The sequence below is a fragment of the Gossypium arboreum genome, chromosome 13 (assembly GCF_025698485.1).
Source record: "Gossypium arboreum isolate Shixiya-1 chromosome 13, ASM2569848v2, whole genome shotgun sequence".
Lineage (NCBI taxonomy): Eukaryota > Viridiplantae > Streptophyta > Magnoliopsida > Malvales > Malvaceae > Gossypium > Gossypium arboreum.
Genome location: NC_069082.1, coordinates 84,245,429 through 84,265,099, shown reverse-complemented (window position 1 = coordinate 84,265,099; position 19,671 = coordinate 84,245,429). Strand labels below are relative to the sequence as shown.

Sequence of the window (19,671 nt, the reverse complement as noted above, 5' to 3'; positions counted from 1 at the left end):
TAGAAATTCAAGGAATTCTCGGCAAAAATATGGTTAGGGGTTAAGTCATGGGAACTTGGGGTATTCATATGTGGACCTTAAGATTTTGTACACTATGACTATGTGAGTTAGGTGTTAAATAACTTAATCATGTGTATGCATGACCTAGTATAATCGGCCACATGAGTAAAGAAATGGGTTAATTGATATGTGGTAAATGTTAAGTGTTAAACGAAATGGAAATGATATCATATTGGAATATGTATACTCGACCACATGAATGCATACATAGTTTGGTGTTGCATGTATTCGCTATAGGTAAGCATATTGATGATTCTATCTTGACTTAGATAATCGGCTAAAGGAGAATATTAGCTAATATGTTGAATTTGATTCATGATTTCATGCATATGACTCTAATGTCTAATATATATATGGACTAAGTACCTTGAATTTCTCTCGATGTTCAAGATGATTAAATCAATTTATTTGTTAAATTAAGCTCAAGAGCAAAGGGAACTAAATCCGATAAAGGGAAGGAAAAGTAATTGAATAGCCGTTGAAGTCGCTCGACAAAGATCCGAGGTAAGTTTTTGAGTAATGGAACTTAGATTATGATTCGATTAGATCATGTTATATAGCGAATCAAAACCATGCTTTTTGTATGTGGCTATTGAGTCGAAAATGGTAATGGTAGATAGGTGCCTTATGTCTGAGTTCTAGCAACGAAAACGAAATAAAAATGTGTTATGATTTGTGGACATGTGTGCATGATTATTCGGATGATAACCGGACTAAGATCCGAAGGCATTCGTGCAAGTTGCTATATCCGGGCTATGTCCCGAAGGCATTTATGCTAGTGATTATATCCGGGCTAAGACCCGAAGGCATTTGTACGAGTTGCTATATCCGGGCTAAGACCCGAAGGCATTTATGTTAGTTGTTATATCCGGCTAAATCCCCGAAGATGCTTGGGTTTGGAAGTGAGCGATTTTGCTATAATAATTTCAATTAATACGCTCATAAATCCAAACGATAAGGTATGTCTCGTATATGCATCGGAAAAGTCAATTCGTTTTAAATAGTATCCGTTCAATTGATTAACGAATTTTCGGCCTTTAGTTAGGTTGATACCTTGTGTATGAATATAATGATTGAAGCGTGAAGTAAGTATGATTATGAGAATGTGCATATATGAAGTTATTCATTTAGCCATATGAATGTTATACCTTAGCCGAATTAATTTCATTATTCAAAACTTACTAAGCATTAAATGCTTATTCCGTTTCTTTGATTCTCGCTTTATAGATTTTGGTTCGTCACTATCGGACTCGGGATTGTCGAAGTCAAGTCGTCCACACTATCAAAGCCCTTTTGGTACTCTTTTAGTTGAACTCGAAAATGGCATGTATAGGACCGCCTTTTCTTGTTGGTCATGTACCTTTTGGTATTGTATAAATTTGGATAGCCATGCGAAAATGGCTTATATATATCTTGAGCATAGCATTATAATCATTTTGTATATTGTTCATTGAGTGGTATGGAAATTCTTGGTAACGATTAGCCATTGGAATGGTTAATCACGATCATTTTAGTGCTATGTACGACAAATGGCTAGTTGATCCATGGAAAATCATGAAATAGGTATAGTCTACCTTAAAAACAGATGCTGACAGCAGCAGTAATGTGAATTTGAAAAATCACTAAAAATAGTAGGAATGGAATTAAATAGCAAATAAATTATGTAATCGAACCTTGATGAGTCTATTTTCATATGGAAGAAACGAAACGATCATATGAGCCGTATTTTAAGGGATGTTTAAGTTTTCATGAAACAGGGCCAGAGCAATTTCTGGATCCCCTGTTCTGAATTTGGAAATTCACTATAAATTAACCGGAGATAATTAGAAGTCATGCCCTATATGTACAGATTTCTTTTCAAGTCTAGTTTCTTTAGAAACAAACGGCATAAGTACTGAAGCCCTGTACAGGAAGATATCTAAGTCGTAATGTATGAAGGTCAGAGTAGTCGAACCCTGTAACAGGGGAGATTTTAACTAATAAACTGTACTAATTGGCCCGACCAAAAATTCTAGAAAACAATCTGTAGATGGATATATGAGTCTTGTTTCAGGGAAAATTTACGGAATCAGTTTTCGAGTTTTGGAACTCGAGATATGATTTTTAAGGTGACAGTGATGCAGTTAGCCAGCTTGTCTGGAAATTTTAAAATGAACTGTGTAAATAAATGAATTAAGTCCGTTAACACCTCGTGTTCGACTCTGGCAACGGTCTCGGGCGCGGGGTGTTACATCTTCCCTCATTGCTTTCTGTCAATTTTGGTGGTAATTACAAATATTTGATTTTGTGTTTCGGTAAGATTTGCTTTCGGTTTTGGTTCAAACTATTCTTTTGAATAGTCGTTAATAGGAGGTTTTTTGAATTTCAGGTTGCAACTGAGGGGTTAGGTGATCATTCTTTTTCGACTGATAAGGTGGAAAGGGCCTGATTTTTCAATCAAGATAAGTGGTTGTTGATTGGATGATCTAAGTGTAATAGTATAGTGTTATCTTGATGTTGGTTGATTAAGTGTTTACCTATTTTTGGTTGGTGCATAGGGACTCTTCGAAGGAGGGGGAAAGATCCTTAGTTGGCGTTAGGGTGGACGGAACTCCACTCGTTGCTTGATCGAAGGTATGTTGTTGTGAAGTTGATGATTGGGGTAGTTGTATATATTCAATAGAGTACTGGAGTGAGTAATTAAGGATTATTGTTTAAGTGTAGGGTTCAAAGGTACGGGCAATATTTTCTCTCGGCAAATAGAAGCAAGCTGTGTACAAACACTGGCTTTAATCGTAGACTAACAAAAGCAGAAATAAGTGGTCGTTGATGCTACACGGGCGTGTGCTCACCTTTGTGGTAGTCCGTATGCCTAAACATGTTTGCATAATCGTTGTGGCTGGCCATGAGCGATTTCATAGGTCGAGGCCGGTTTAGGCCATTTAGGGACGAACTGAGCCATGTGGGTCCCACGAACGGTGGGCCCCACTCGAGTAAACCACATAGACTTTTGGTGAAAATTGGGCCAAGCTATGTAATCTGCACGGCCAAGGCCATTTCTGGGCTATGTGGGCCACACGGGCGTGTGGGTCCATATGGGCCGCAATATGGGTCGTGGGCCCATTTTCACTGTTTGACTGTAAATGTTGCACGGGTCACCCGATACGATTGTGGACCTACCGTAGGGTCGGTAAGTGTACTTAGACCCCCTAATTGATAAAATAATTGAAATGCCCCTACATGGTAAAATGACTGATATGCCCCTAAGAGATGTATGATTATGTTTGAGCATGCCATTTTATTTATATTGATCACACGTATGATATTATGACATGGTGCAAGATATGTTGCATGGGGTTGGGATTTATTATGACTAGAGGAAGTGTACTGTACTGGCAACTCTGTTGCAAATACTATTTAGTGCCACAACCGGTACTACTTGGAGTGTAGGGATGGGTGGGTTGATTTTATCCCCACATGGAGTGTAGTGTTGGACGGAGATAGAGTGTAGAGGCTGGTTGGGTAGGATCTTTAGATTTCATATCTATATTGTCCTGTCACTGAGATGGGCTCTGGCCATATTGAGACTGATACTGTGTTGGCTAAGGCCCTAACTGAAACTGAACTGCTACTGAATTGGGCATTGGCCCAAACTTTATATGCTCACTGATTGATTATTTGTTATGGGATTACATATTGAGTTTTCATAACTCACCCATCTATTTATCTATACAGGTAATCCCCAGGCTTAGGCGGATAGGCGCTGCGGGGGACTCGAAGGTGGTCACACAACCGCTCTTGCTTCTATTTTTTATTTTTAAATTATAAGTAATTTTATTTTGGGTATTTTATTGTAATAAGGCCTCTTTGGATTTTATTTTTATTTTGGGATTTTTATTTGCTTTGATTTATAACTGCTAGCAGTAGGAAAAGACACGGGTTTTCAAAAGAATAAAAGTTTTTTTTTCAAAAATACCACGATTACATAACCTGTTTTAAAAGCTTCCGCAAGAAATTACGTTTTCGAAATTAATGATGATTTAATATGATTATCTTCTTGAAAAATGACTCATATTTTGAAAATGAACGAGACATCCTAAAATCATCTTTAAGATCACTATGAGGTTAAATATAGAACGTGTTTTTCAACGATATTCACTTTGCAAAAAACACCCAATGTGACATCGCCAGATTCGGCCATAATGTCCAGGCTGGGTTTTGGGATGTTACGGCATCACTATAGATAACAAATTCTTTACCCAATTCTAGTTGAACTAGCACTGGAGCTTCGGTCAAAAGGGCTTTCAACTTATCAAAACTTTTCTAGCACTTTTCTGACCATTCAAACTTAGCATCTTTCTGTAATAGCTTCGTCATCGATGTTGCAAACATAGAGAAACCTTTCACAAATCGTCTATAGTAACCAGCAAGTCCTAGAAAACTTTGGACTTCAGAAACATTTCTCGGAGGTTTCCAATCAAGTATACCTGAAATTTTACTCGGATAAACCCGAATACTCGATGCTGATACAACATGTCCCAGAAAACTGACTTCACATACCCAGAACTCACATTTGCTAAACTTTGAATCCAACTATTTATCCCGCAAAGTCTGTGACATAGGTCTCAAATGTTCGGTATGCTTGGTTTCATCATGGAAATAGATCAAAATGTAACACCCCAAATTTGTTAGTGACTTAATTGTGTGCTCTATTGCATATGGCTTGCTTGCTTTGATGGTTAAGGGTGTCGTAAGAGGTGTGAGCAATCCTAGGTTAAAACCTAGGCCTTAGCAAAATTTTGGGTTTTTTACTGAATTAAACCCTTGCAGTTAGATGTTGGGTTTTTATTTAAACTGAAGGGAGGTTATGTTATAAAAAGCGTGTTAATCCTAAGGATAAGGGCATGTTACTTATGGCAAGGGACTTGGGTTCGAGTCTCTTTGCACTCAAGGGTTTTTTTTTTTTTGCTACTGTGCCATGCAGGGGTTGTTTGTTAGTAGGATTCTAATGCTGCTGGGTGGTTGAGAGTATTGACGGGAGTGGGAAGTTGCAGTCGAATTCTAGGAGGGTTGTGGGGAGAAAAGTTAGGTGTTTTGAATGGATATGGATAGTGTGTTGTTGGAGAGATTTGAGGCGGCAAGTGAGGGGTGTGATGGTGTCGTACAAGGACTCTAAACACAAGGGAATTCAGCTGGAGTGTGGGGTAGGGTCTTTTCTTCATTTCGTGTGTAATCGAATTTCTTTTCTTTTGGCTCCTTTGCATTTTTGGTTGGCTAGCCGATTTTTGTTTGGTGTTCTTCAGGTACTTTTGTTTCGCTATTGTGGTGCAATTTGGAACTCCCTTTTGGCTATTGGTTAATCAGCATCTATCACTATTCTTTCTTTCTAACCCTTTCGTGATTGTACTCTTTATTTAAGCCGAACCCTATTTACTCTCTTTCTCTCCCTTTTGAACTTTGGTCAATTTCCTCACCATCTTCTAGTGTCACTTTCGGTTGTGGTTTCTACTTTCTTCCTCTTCAATGCTACCTATCTTGACCAAATACACATACTTCCTTCACCTTCCTTTTCTTTTTTTCCCCTTGATCAAATTTACCATCTTCCTCTTGACTCTAGTGTTCATCGAAGTTGTTCAGGTCCATTTGGCCTGTGGGACCGAACTTTCCATCCCTTTTGGTTGCGGTTTGTGTTGTTCTTCAAACAAGTCAGTAAGTACTTATTGTACTGCTCAAAGCCGAAATTTTTTTCCTTCTTGTCGATTCTTACCCACATTTTCATTGGTTTGGTGTTCCTTACGAGCTCTAAGGTTTATTGGAGAGTGAAGATATTCCTAGTGATTACTGAACGGTCGAACCTTTCACTCCTTACTCAAACAAGGTAATGTTGTTTTCAATTATGGGGTTCAAAGGATGCGTGACTTGTTTAGGAAGGGGTTGGCTGAATGCCTATTTCCTCTTATCTTTAGGTTATGTTTTTAATAGGCCGTATTTTAGTCTCGTAAAATGTGTTTTGGTCATCATTAATGGGTTGTTGTCAATGCAGTAATTTGATTTAGGGAGTAAGCCAGTTTTCGTCAGTGGTTCTTGTAGAGCTAATTATCCTTTGATTAAGGCAAGTATTGGGAGTTACGATAGTTGGAATTAAGAAGGGTGATTATGTAACACCCCCTACCCGTATTTCGAGCCTAGAATAGGGTACGAGGCATTACCGAACTTAATATGATCAATCATATAAAAATCATCCATAAAATTTCTTCTAAATTAAAAACTTTCATACATATGTTTAACGTCCCTTATATGGGCCTATGAGGCCCAAAACATACATTCAGGGTGGTTCGGGACCAAACCGTAAACATATGAAACTTTTGCAACACTTAGAAAATTTTCACACTTTGGAGAGTCACACGCCCGTGTTTTCAACCCGTAACTCTCTGTTTATAACTTCATCACCCTTTTCAACGTACACTTCATATAAATAACAAGAAACGTGATGGGCTCATTTCTCATTAAATTTCTCATATATATACACAATTTCACGTTATGTAATCATACAACATATATCACCCATATCTCCGTAATCTAAATATATTTTTATAACAACTTATCTTGATTTCATCTTTGTTTCATATTTAAGCTTAAATAACCAAAGTATTTGAAATATCATCTTTATGCAAATAGTACACATGAGGTATATAATTCCATAATTATGAATAAACACATTTATCAAACATTTTCCATATTCATATACCAATGTCTCATGTCTCCATATATCAATAACCGTCATTTTCATGAATTCCGAGTTCAATTTCATAATTATTTGTCTCGTATTCAATTTATTCCATGTCAAAACTTTATTCATTAATACGTTTGAATTATCAATACATATGGACAGTACATTCAAGATGAACAATTATATAATCACAAATGAATTCATTTATCAACCAAGTTCTATACTCATATCTTATCAACTCGTACTTCCTGTATCACATAATTCCGTGTAACACTTACCAAACTTTGTCAAATTAGTGAACGTCTTACGGAATTGAGTACTTCGTTTTCTCGATGCCATAGTTCGACTATGGTCTTACACATCTTCACTGATGCCATAGCCCAGCTATGGTCTTACACATATTCATATACCGATGCCATAGCCTAGCTATGGTCTTACATGTAATCACATATCACATATCGATGCCATAGCCTAGCTATGGTCGTACACGAATCACATATCTCACTGATGCCATATCCCAGATATGGTCTTATACAGTAGCATATATCACACCGATGCCATATCCCAAATATGGTCTTATACGAAAATCACTTGTCACTTGTAGCCGAAGCTACCACTATTCATCGATCGTAGCCGAGCTACCATTTTCACCGATCGTAAATGAGCTACCACTTTTCATCGATCGTAGCGAGGTTACCACTTTTCATCGATCGGTGTAGAAGCTACCACTTTTCACTTGTCATTTGTCCTTGATCAGATAAGTGTAGCCGAAGCTATCACTTATCACTTGTTGCCATGGTCCAACCATAGTCTTTTCCTTCAATTAATCTTGTCACTGAACTGAAATGCTCAATTTGATCATTTATTCAATTTTCATGCTTTTACATTATTCACGATTTTATCATCAATACATATGAAATAACACATCATGAAATTCATAAAATTAACAAATAATCACATAAACCCACAAGTTCAATTTTTGTATTATAACGATAAGCATAATTTCATAATAAATATTCCAAATAAAACATTATATCATTTCTAATCCAACACTTATCGATTATAATCGGGCATGTGATCAATTTATACACGAGTCATTCATATATTTTTTCCTCCTCCTCCTCTCCATCCACATCCTTGATATAAATAACACACTTGTAAGTAACCTTATCCATAATTTTCACTAATTACTTATGTGAATATTCAAGCTATCCACCCGTGTCATAGTCACTAAATTATTTATATCTGAAGCTACAGAACTCCAAATTAAGATCCGCTAATTTTTCCTGAAACTAGACTCACATATCTTCTTACCATAAAAATTTCATAATTTTTGGTTGGGCCAATTAATATAGTTCATTCATTGAAGTCTCCCCTGTTCCGCTATTTGACAGTTCCAACCCTTCTTCACTAAAAATTAGTTATCTCCTTGTACAGAATTCTAATGATGTTCCTGTTTGTTTCTCTTGAAAATATACTCATTAAGGATTCTAAACATATAAATTTAAGCCCCTAATTATTTTTATCCAATTTTTGATGATTTTACAAAGTTAGAACAGGGGAACCCAAAATCATTCTGACCTTGTCTCACAAAATTTATCATATCTCATGATTTACAATTCCATTGCTTACATAATTTCTTCTATAACAAACTAAACTCAATAAGATTTAATTTAATATTTTATCCATCCTCTAATTACATTTCTACAATTGTTGGTGATTTTTCAAAATTAGACTACTGCTTCTGTCCAAAACAGTTTTAGTGCAAAATGTTGATTTCCATTTTGCCCCAAAGTTCACAACTCATACAATTCAGTCCTTACTCAATTAACCCCTCAATTAAGATATTTTTCTCAATTAATAATTTTCCTAGACATTATAAGTTATTTCATAACTATTGAAATTCAGAATTTCTACATAAAACTCTAACTTCAAACTCTTTTACAATTAGGTCCCAAACATTCACTTTCTATTCAATTCTTTCAATAAAATCAGCATATAAACAATTTAAAGCTCTAATTCCATGCCAAATCATCATATACTTCCAGCACATATTCATAGAAACTTTCAATTTCTTTCATAGAATAAAAAACTAATGAATTTAACAAGTGGACCTAGTTGTAAAAGTCACAAAAACATAAAAAATTCAAGAAATAAATCAAGAATTGAACTTACTTGAAGTAAAAATATGAAAAACCAGCTTAAGGGAACTCGTCCATGGTGTTTTTACTGATGAGAATGCAGAAAAATAAAGAGAAATCTAGATAATTCCACTTTAGTCCTAGCTTTATTAAGTAAATTTTGTAATTTTCCAATTTTGCCATTAATTCTCCTTATTTTCTTGTTGATTTCATGCCATTGCCGTCCAGCCCAAAGAGACCTTGGGTCTATTTTCCTTTTAAACCCTCTTTCTTTTATCATTTAAGCTATTTAATCATTTCCCATAATTTTGCATTTAATACAATTTAATCCTTTTTGTTCAATTAACTATCAGAACTTTAAAATTTCTTGACGAAACTTTAATACTGACTTATTAACACTCCATAATATTTATAAAAATATTCATGGCTTGATTTTAAAATTCTTGAGGTCTCGATACCTCGTTTTCGATTCTAATTATTTTAATATTTATTTTTAGTACACTATTCACTACTTCAAATTTTTTCCTAACTTCACATTTAACTTATACTCACTAAATTAATAATATTTCCTACTCATTTGTCCGATTTAGTGATCTCGAATCACTGTTCCGACACCACTAAAAATTAGGCTGTTACAGATTAACCCTAGTGTAAATCGACTAATAGATATCATGATTGAATGTAGGTTTGGGGAACGCTCGGCCTAGGCGCACTTATCGGAAAAAGGTGTGTAATCACACTGCTATTAGCATAGATTGGCAAAAGCTGGAAATGTGCAACTGCTAACACTACACGAGTGGGTTGAAACATTTTTGATTTTGTGTAGGCAGTCGGTCGAACAGGCCGCCATGATTGATTTCGTGGGCTTAGGTTGATTTTTTGCCACGGAAGGCCGAAATGGGCCGTGTGGGCCCAACGGGCTCTAGGGCTCACAAGGGTAAACTGCATGGATGTACGGAGATTATTGGCCCGACTGTGTTGTTTACACGGCCAAGGCCATTATTTGGGCTTATTGGGCCACATGAGTGTGTGGGCCCACATGGGCCGTATCATGGGCTTGGGCCCATTATCACTGTTTAAATTGTCAAGGGTGCACGTGTCGCGCGAAACGACTGTGGACCTACTGTTGGGTTGGTGAGTACACCTAGACATTAATTTGTGTTATGACTGTCATACCCCTATGAGGTAAATGACTGAAATACCCCTATGTGATATATAAATGTTGAGCATGCCATCTTAATTATATATGTACATTATATTATGTTGCATTGCATGGGTTGAGACATATGATATTGGATGAAGTGTACTGAATGGCTACAAGACTATTATTGGAAACTCTGCTGCAAATACTGTTAGTGTCGCAATCGGTACTATTTTTTAGAGTGTAGGGGTGGGTGGGTCGATTTTATCTCCACATGGAGTGTAGGGTTGGACGAAATTGAGTGTAGAGGATGGATGGGTAGACCTTGTATGCATCTTGGATACTATACTGATGTGGGCTAAGGCCCACACTGATATTGTTACTGCATTGAGCTAAGACGCACACTGATATTGAGATCGATATGGGCCTAGGCCCAGACTGTTCAGCATTGTATGTTTGACTATTTGATAAATTTGGATTACACACAGAGTTTTCATAAACTCACATTCTCTGCCTATCTGTGGAGGTAATCCTTAGGTGGGTCGGTGCTGCGAAGGACTCGGAGATGGCCACACCACTGTTTATGTTTCGTTTTAGATTTTTGGAAAAAAGTAGTTTTACTTGGGTAAATTTTATTTAATAAGGCCGTTTTAAGTTTTATTTTCATTTGGGAACTTATTTAAATTGACTTATAACTATTAGCAGTAAGACACGAGTTTCCAAAAACTAAATGGTTTTCAACTACCAAGCTACACAACTTGTTTTAAAAGCTTGTGCAACGAACAATGTTTTCAAAGCGTAACAACAATTTAGTTTGAGTCATGTTTTGATAATCAAACCTATATATTTAAAAATGAACAAATAAGTTAACTTCTCTTAAAGAAGGCAAATGAGGTTTTAACACAAATGGACTTTCCAGTAAAACTATGCTTTTCAAAAATCACTCCAATGTGACATCACAAGTTCGACCATGACGTTTAGGCCGAGTTTGGGGTGTTACATTTAGTGGTATCAGAGCCAGGTTGCAAAACTCGACTGTGGATTTGGGTTTTTCCTAAAAAACAAAAGTTCCAAAAGAAATTGTTTCCAATGATGGAAAAATGTTTTGAGGTGTTGTTTTTGGATGTGTGGTCTATCGACTCCGAAGTCGATTCTATAAGTTCTCTAAAAATGCTGTTTGGTTTAATTGAAATACTGAGAATACCGTAGATAATGGACTGTACTAAAACCTTTATTAGGGTATAAGATTATGATCTGCGAAAACAAACAACTTCTAATTATTGATGCTATTGTTCATAAAACATCTGTTAATAAACACTGGAACTATAAAACTGATGCATAAAATTGTTAATGCAGATAATACATAAATCGGTAATGAGCAATAGAGGTACTCGTGGAAGGGGTATAAAAGGCTGTGGTAGAGGTCGTGGAGGTGCTCGGGCTAAGTCTTCGGCATCGGGCCATATGCCTAACGTTAAGGCAAGAGAGGCACCGACTTCACCTGTGACTGAAACTGGGTCACACGATTGGGTAGTTGGGGATGACGCACTGTCTCAAGCTATGCTGTGAAGTCTAGAAAGGGTCACTGGGCCCAATACTGGTACTGTGGGCCGTGGGTTGGTAACGAAACGAATCAATTCTAATGGGGCTGAGATCTTTAGGGGTATCGCTGGAGTTGCCCCTCATGTGGCTGAAGATTGGATAGAGGCCATAGAGAGGATCATGGATGACCTCGACTGCACCCTAGAGTAGAAACTAAAAGGTACAGTGTCGTTATTGAGAGATGAAGCCTATCAATGGTGGTTTACTGTGAAAGAGGGTACTTAGCCTGATCGATTAACTTGGGATTTTTTCAAGAATGCATTCCAAGGGAAATATGTGGGCGCTAGCTATGTGGATGCCTGCAGAAGGAAGTTTCTGGATTTGACCTAGGAGGTTAAGTCTGTGGTTGAATATGAGGTGGAATTTTTGTGATTGAGTCGCTATGCACGAGGCATGGTAGCAACTGAGTATGAGCGTTGTGTGCATTTTAAGGACGGTCTTAGAGATGATCTACGAGTTTTGATAGCTCCTTAGAGGGAGCAAGATTTTTCTGTATTAGTGGAAAAGGCGGCGATCGCTGAGAATGTGAAACGCTCTGAGCACCAGAATCGTAAGGCGGACAGGGGAAGGAACAAGAGGGATTTGGAGCCCTCAAATTCAGCTTTGAGGCCTAAAAAAAGGCCAGAGTTGATGGGCCAGTCAGTGTTGGGGCCCCTGTCGCTACTTTTGGGTTGCAGCCTTGTACTGTTTGTGGGAAATGCTATCAGGCAAGTGTTAAGTTCAGATAGGGGCATGTTTGAGGTGCGGATCTATGGAGCACTGTATCAGGGATTGTCCACGGAGGCCCGATCAGATGCAAGCTATTGATAGAGGTACTGTTTAGCCGTAGAGAGGTTTTTAGTAGCCACCAAGAGGTCGTGATTAGACCAGAGGTGGAAATGGTATGGGCTAGGCTCATGGAGCACCGGGCAAAGGTGCTGATCATGTTAAGGCGAGGCAGCCAACACTGGTTTACGCTGCACATCGTCAAGAGGACGGAGATGCCCCAGATGTTATTACAGGTATGTTCTTTAGTCATAATATACCCTATACTGTATTGATTGATGTTGGATCTACACACTATTATATAGCATGAACTGTATTTAAGACTTTGGGTATAATGGTTGAAAACACTTCAAGTGAGGTTACCATGTTGAGTCCATTAGAGCAATCAGTGAAAGTGAACAAATTGTTTAAGGACATAGCTTTGGAGGTTGAAGTAACGATCTTTCTAGTTGACTTAATGGAACTTTCTTTTGGGGAATTCGATATAATATTGGGTATGGACTGGCTGCTTAAGCATCGGGAAAATTTGGATGGTGCTGCGAAGCGGATGATACTAAAAGTTGAAAGGGTGATGAGGTAATTGTGATTAGGGAGCATCAAAATTATCTGTCAAATGTTATTTCTGCACTTAGAGCCGAGAAGATGGTGCATAAGGGTTGTGAGGCATATGTAGCCTATATTAATGCTTCAAGTTCTGGGGTTTCGTCTGTGAAAGATATCAGAATAGTTAAGGATTTTTTAGATGCCTTTCCTGATGAGTTACCGGGGTTACCTCCTAACCGTGAAGTTGAGTTCGGGATAGAGCTCTTGCCTAATACGGCTCCGGTGTCCATCGCCCCTTATAGAAAGACACCAAAAAAGCTTGAGGAGCTTAAAGTGCAGATTTAAGAGTTACTAGATCGAGGGTTTATTCATTCTAGTGTGTCTCCGTAGGAAGCACCGATTTTATTTGTGAAGAAGAAAGATGGAACCATGCGTATGTGCATTGACTATCAGCATATGAAAAAATTGACTATCAAGAATAAGTACCCTGTATCAAGGATTGAAGATCTATTCAACCAGTTTCGAGGAGCTTCGGTCTTCTCTAAGATTGATCTTCAATCGGGGTACCATCAACTGAGGGTCAAGGAGACAGATGTTTACAAGACAACCTTTAGGACTCGTTACGGTCATTACGAGTTTCTAGTGATGACGTTTGGACTGACGAATGCACCAGCAGCTTTTATGGATCTGATGAACTGAGTGTTTCAGCCCTATCAGGACCGGTTCGTAGTGGTGTTTATAGATGACATTCTGGTGTATTCGAGGACTGAGGAGGATCATGATGCACATCTCTGTGTTATTCTGCAGGTTTTAAGGGAGAAATAGTTATACGCTAAATTCAGTAAGTGTGAATTCTGGTTACGAGAGGTAGCTTTTCTGGGTTATGTGGTATCTGCAGAGGGGATTAGTGTTGATCCTTGAAAAATTGAGGTTGTTCTGGATTAGAAACAGCCTAAGTATCTGAAATTCAAAGTTTTCTGGGTTTGGCAGGGTATTATAGACGCTTTGTTGAGGGGTTTTTGTTGATTGTTGCACCTCTGACTAAGTTGTTGTGTAAAGGAGTACCATTTAACTAGACTGATAAATAGTAAGAATGTAACACCCCAAACCCGTGACCGTCACTGGATTTGACCACGAGGTGTTACCGGGCTTACTTCCCTTATTTCTCTCTTGGAAATTATGAATTTCTGTTCCAGGCAGGCTAGCTAACTGCATCACTGTTACCTTAAAAATCATATCTCGAGTTCCCGAACTCGAAAACCAGTTCCGTAAATTTTCCCTGAAACTAGACTCATAATTCCATCTACACATTTTTTTCTAGAATTTTTGGTCGGGCCAATTGGTATATTTTATTAGTTAAAGTCACCCCTGTTTCAGGGTTCGACTACACTGACCTTTGCGCATTACGACCTGGATATCATCTCGTACAGAGCTCCAATGCTCATACCGTTTGTTTCTAATGAAACTAGACTCAAAGGGGAATCTATGAATATAATGCATGACTTCTAATTGTTTCTGGATAATTTATGGTAAATTTTCAAACTCGGAGCAGGGGATCCAGAAACCGTTCTAGCCCTGTTTCACGAAAACCTGAATATCTCTTAAAATCTGACTCATATGACCGTTTCGTTTCTTCCATATGAAAGTAGATTCATCAAGGTTAAATTTCATAATTTATTCACTATTTAATTCTACTTCTACTATTTTTAGTGATTTTTCAATCTCACATCACTGCTGCTGGCAGCATCTGTTACTAAAGCAAACAATGACTATTTCATAATTCTTCCATGGCCAACTATAATTCATCATACATAATACAAGCTATGGCCACCTTATCAAAATTAAGGTTTCTAAGACTTGTGACTATAGGTTTTAGAATCACACTCAACCGACCACATAGGCCATTTTCGCATGGCTTAAAGTTTACAACCCAAAATTCAACAAAACAAAATAGCCTATACATGCCAAATGTTCTCCTAGATCGACTAAGGAGACAATACCAAAAGATTGTTCGCGGTGTGATGACTTGACGACGGTTCCGAGTACACAAGAGACGAGTCCAAGAGACCTAAAATGGGTGACAAGAAAACACCGAGTGAGTTTATAACTCAAGAAGCCATAAGCATTCCACAACCATCCATTAACAAAATTATTACAACATGAAATAATGAACGAGGCTAAGTACTCCATCCATATCGAACTATATCATAGTTCCTTGGACCTTCGGTTCAATCTCATACCAAGTCATACATCCACATTTCATATTCTATACAATAAGATATTTGAGGCATTTTACACACCAACTCATTTTCACCACAATCATACAATTGCAATCATCACATAGATTTAAAGCTTACCAAGCTCAACCCGAGCATGAACATATTACCTATTAGTCATGAGCTCAAGGTACTTACCCGATCCGCTGTCCATACTCAACTCGATGGAGACACACCCTCCATATAATTGTTCGATCGGAGATATTTATATATATATATAGAGTACGCACACGATTGCTTAATACTCGATTTCGCACACTTAGTGCCATGCGATTTAAGCCCGCACACATAGTGCCATACCCTTCGAGCTCGCACACTTAGTGCCATATATTTCCAGCATGCACACTTAGTGCCATATATTTCCAGCACGCACACTTAGTGCCATATATTTCCAGCACGCACACTTAGTGCCAATCTCGTCACCGTACACACGTATTGCTCAAGACACTTAGTGCCGAAAGCAAACTTTCTACACATTTCACTATTTCTTTTACATTCAACAATTGTCATCACTCCATACACATACAATTTCATTTATATATATATAGCATCCCATTAAACACAATTGCATAGATTTTACAATCATTTAAGCAATATCAAACATATGTGCTTAATGACTTACCTTGTGTTGGGCAAATAATTCTAAGTCGGCTACTCATTGACCTTCGATTTCCCCTTGTTGGACGCCTCTCCTTTAGGATCTTGAGCTTAAACAAACAAATTAACTCATTCAATCGCTTTGGTACATATGTTGGTATCCACATTCTAATGATCATATAACATACAGAACGACATGGTAAAATTTTTATCTTGCTACCTTATGTTCTTGGCTATTCGGCCAATAGCCTTATGCAATTTACTATTCTATCAATAATCCAATCACACATACACAGATACATATTCGTATATTAAATAGCCACCCTCACTAACCACCCATTTTAGTTGATTTTATACAATCAAAGGCAATATCATGATTGGGTATACCTAAATAGCCGAATGTGCTAAAATTGATCTAACATCACCTATACCCTTGATTGAATGGCCGAATACTTATACTATCAATTATAGTATCGATTTTATTCTTTCAAACACATAGTCCCCATTCGGCCCTAACCATTTACTTAACGTATGTGTACAAATTCCATCTCAAAATTAGGAGTTGCAACTACAACTAGGTTACCACAATGCTCATCAATGACCGAATGCCTAAGCACAACTCTACTAAAAATTTATCCAACATCATTAACTTTTCCTTCACTATTTTTTTTCTAAACATCATATACAAAGTAACTTACATGTATATATAAAACCAACCTTGCTAGCACAATATCCCTTAACCGAATATCATAAACCCAAGCCACATATATAGTTCATCAAGGCCTTTCATTGGCCACATTCGCACCCCTCCCTTATGAACAAACCAATTTCAACTTTCATGAAAAATATATGTACCAAGAGCTTCAACTACTTGGCCAAATACCAAACCTCCAAACAACCAAATTTAATCCATGGAATGAATAGAACTTGAACTAATCACCTCATTTACATCTAAATTTCCAAGGGTTTCAAAGTGCTTACCTCTTCCTAAGCATCAACCAAGCCAAATCATGCACAAAAGAATTCCTTCTTCTTCCTCCTTCAAGCCACGGCAATGGAGAATAGAATGAGCATTTTCCTTCTTTTTTTTTTGTTTTTCTCTCTAGTTACGGCACAATGGGGGGCATCCATGCTCATTTTTTGTTCATTTCTTTAATGCTAGCTATTATTTTATGGCTTCCTATATACACCACTAGCATAACATGTTGGAAACATGTTCCTTGCCCATAATTTTGTCATGGCGGCCACTAACCTTGTCAAATGGGTTATTTGACATGCAACTCCATTTATTTTACTTCATTCCTTTATTAACCTCTTAAAATTAGCCACATATAATTAAATCCTTTCACATGAGTCCTTTTTCTTTCAATTCACCTTCAAATTAACTAAATCAAAGAATTAAAAAAATTCACACATGCATTTTCACATATTTAGACAGTAACTATCATACTCAAATAATTTAGTGACTCGGTTTAGCGGTCCCGAAACCGCTTTCCGACTAGGGTCACTTTAGAGATGTCACAAAGAAAGTTTCGAGAAACTCAAGAAAGTTCTGACTGAGGCCCCTGTCTTGATACAGCTAGAGTTTGGAAAGGAATTCACTGTTTACAGCGATGCATCACATGTTGGTTTAGGATGTTTGTTGATGCAAAGGGGTAAGTGTAACACCCCGAACCCGAGACCGTCGCCGGAGTCGAACGCGAGGTGTTAACAGACTTCAACCCACTTATTGACAATTTTCAGACAAGCTGCCAATCTGAGTACTAGTCGCTCCAAAATTCATAACTTGAGTTTTACAACTCGAAAATCAGTTCCGTAAATTTTTCTGAAACTAGACTCATATGTCCATCTACATATTTTTTCTAGAATTTTGGTCGAGCCAATTAGTACAGTTTATTAGTTAAAGTCTCGCCTGTTGTAGGGATCGACTACACTGACCTTTGTGCGTTACGAATTGGATATCTCCCTGTACAGGGCTTCAATACTAATGCCGTTTGTTTCTATAGAAACTAGACTCAGAGAGGAATCTACACATATATGGAATGACTCCTAATTATCTCTGGTTAATTTACAATGATTTTCCAAAGTTGGAACAGGGATCCAGAAACCGTTCTGGCCCTATTTCACAAGAACTTTAAAATCTGTTAACTTATAACTCATATGACCATTTCGTTTCTTCCATATGAAAGTAGATTCATCAAGGTACACTTACATAATTTATTTGCTATTTAATACCATTCCTACTATTTTTAGTGATTTTTCACATCCACGTCACTGCTGCTGTCAGCATCTGCCTTTAGTAGGCTTTACCTATTTCATACTTTCCATGATTCAATTGGCCCTTTTTACATACATAGCACAAAGCGTGATCATGATTAACCATTCCAATGGCTAATCGTTTCAAAATAATTCCATACCTCATAAGGGTCAACATACAAACGATTATAGTTCTATGCTAAAAACGTATATAAGCCATTTTCGCATGGCTATCCAAGTTTACACAAACCGAAGGTACATGACCTTCAACAAAGGATGGTCCTATACATGCCATTTCAAAGTTCAACCAAAATTTGTACCAAAATGGGGCTTCGATAGTGTGGATGACTTCGACTTCTTTGATCCCGAATCCGATAGCTAACGAGCGAAACCTATAAAACAGAGAGCCAAAGCAACGGGGTAAGCATTTTAATGCTTAGTAAGTCTCAAGCAATGAAATCAGCTTTGACTAAGGTATTTTATTCACATGGCTAATTAAACCACTTTACTAATTCACATTCCCATACTCATACTTATTTCACATCACCGACCCTTATGTTCATACACAAAAGAACAACTTAGCCCAAGGTCGGTAGCTCGCTTATCAACTTAGCGATACTTACTTGTAAGAATTCAATTAGTACAAGCACATACAAACATACCTCATTGCTGGAATTTTCACAAGTGTATAAGCTGAAATTTTACAGCAAGATTGCTCACTTCCGAATCACATACTTTCGGATTTAACCGGATATAGCGACTCAAGACGATTGCCTTCGGTCATAACCGGATTTGGTGACTTGCACAAAGGCCTTCGGTCTTAGCCGGATATATCAACTCATACGAATGCCTTTGGTCTTAGCCCGGATATATTTCCAATGTTCACTTACATATATATCAATATTCAAGACACGTCCATAGTTCATTTTCGTTACTAAAGCTCTAACACAAAATATCTATCAACCTTTACTATTTCGCTCAATGGCCACACAAACAAGGAGCATAACTTTGATATAATTCAAGTAGGGTCATCACTCAAGACTTACCTTGGATGTTGTCGAGCGATTTCGACGGCTATTCAACTACTTTTTCCTTCCCTTTATCGGATTTAGCTCCCTTTGCTCTTGAGCTTAATCTTGATGCAAGTTTAGCCAACCTCTTCCTAATCCTCTTCCAAACCAAGTATGAAGCAAAACTCCTTCCTTAACCTTAGTATTTTCGCCAACAAGAGAGTGAAAAGAGATGAACAAAATTTTTTTTCTTCCTTTAGGACATTCGCCAAGCTATGGAGGAAGATGGACACTTTTTTTTTTTTTTTGTTTCTCATCTACTAACATTAATTGTTTATTCCATACCCTTATTTTATTCTTTCCATCATAACCCATTTACCAAACATGTTTCATGACATGATTTTTGCCCATAAATCCTTGTCATGGCCGGCCACTAGCTATGGGGGAAATTTGACATGCAAGTCCATTGTTTTGCATGCTTCCTTTAATTAGTCATCACACATTTTCCCCTCATACTTTCAAAGTTTATTACTAGGTCCTTTCTAGTGAAATTCACATCTATAATTCTAAA

At 37.5% G+C, this 19,671-nt stretch overlaps 1 long non-coding RNA gene across 1 annotated transcript; it reads right to left on the bottom strand.

Moving 5' to 3' along the window:
- Nucleotides 1-18,129: 18,129 nt before the first annotated feature.
- Nucleotides 18,130-19,187, bottom strand: LOC128286551 (uncharacterized). Its single transcript, XR_008277158.1, has 2 exons — nt 19,137-19,187; nt 18,130-18,482 (listed from the first exon to the last, which is right to left on the bottom strand). It is a non-coding gene; the product is annotated as an uncharacterized LOC128286551 (long non-coding RNA).
- Between the last annotated feature and the right edge of the window lie 484 nt (nt 19,188-19,671).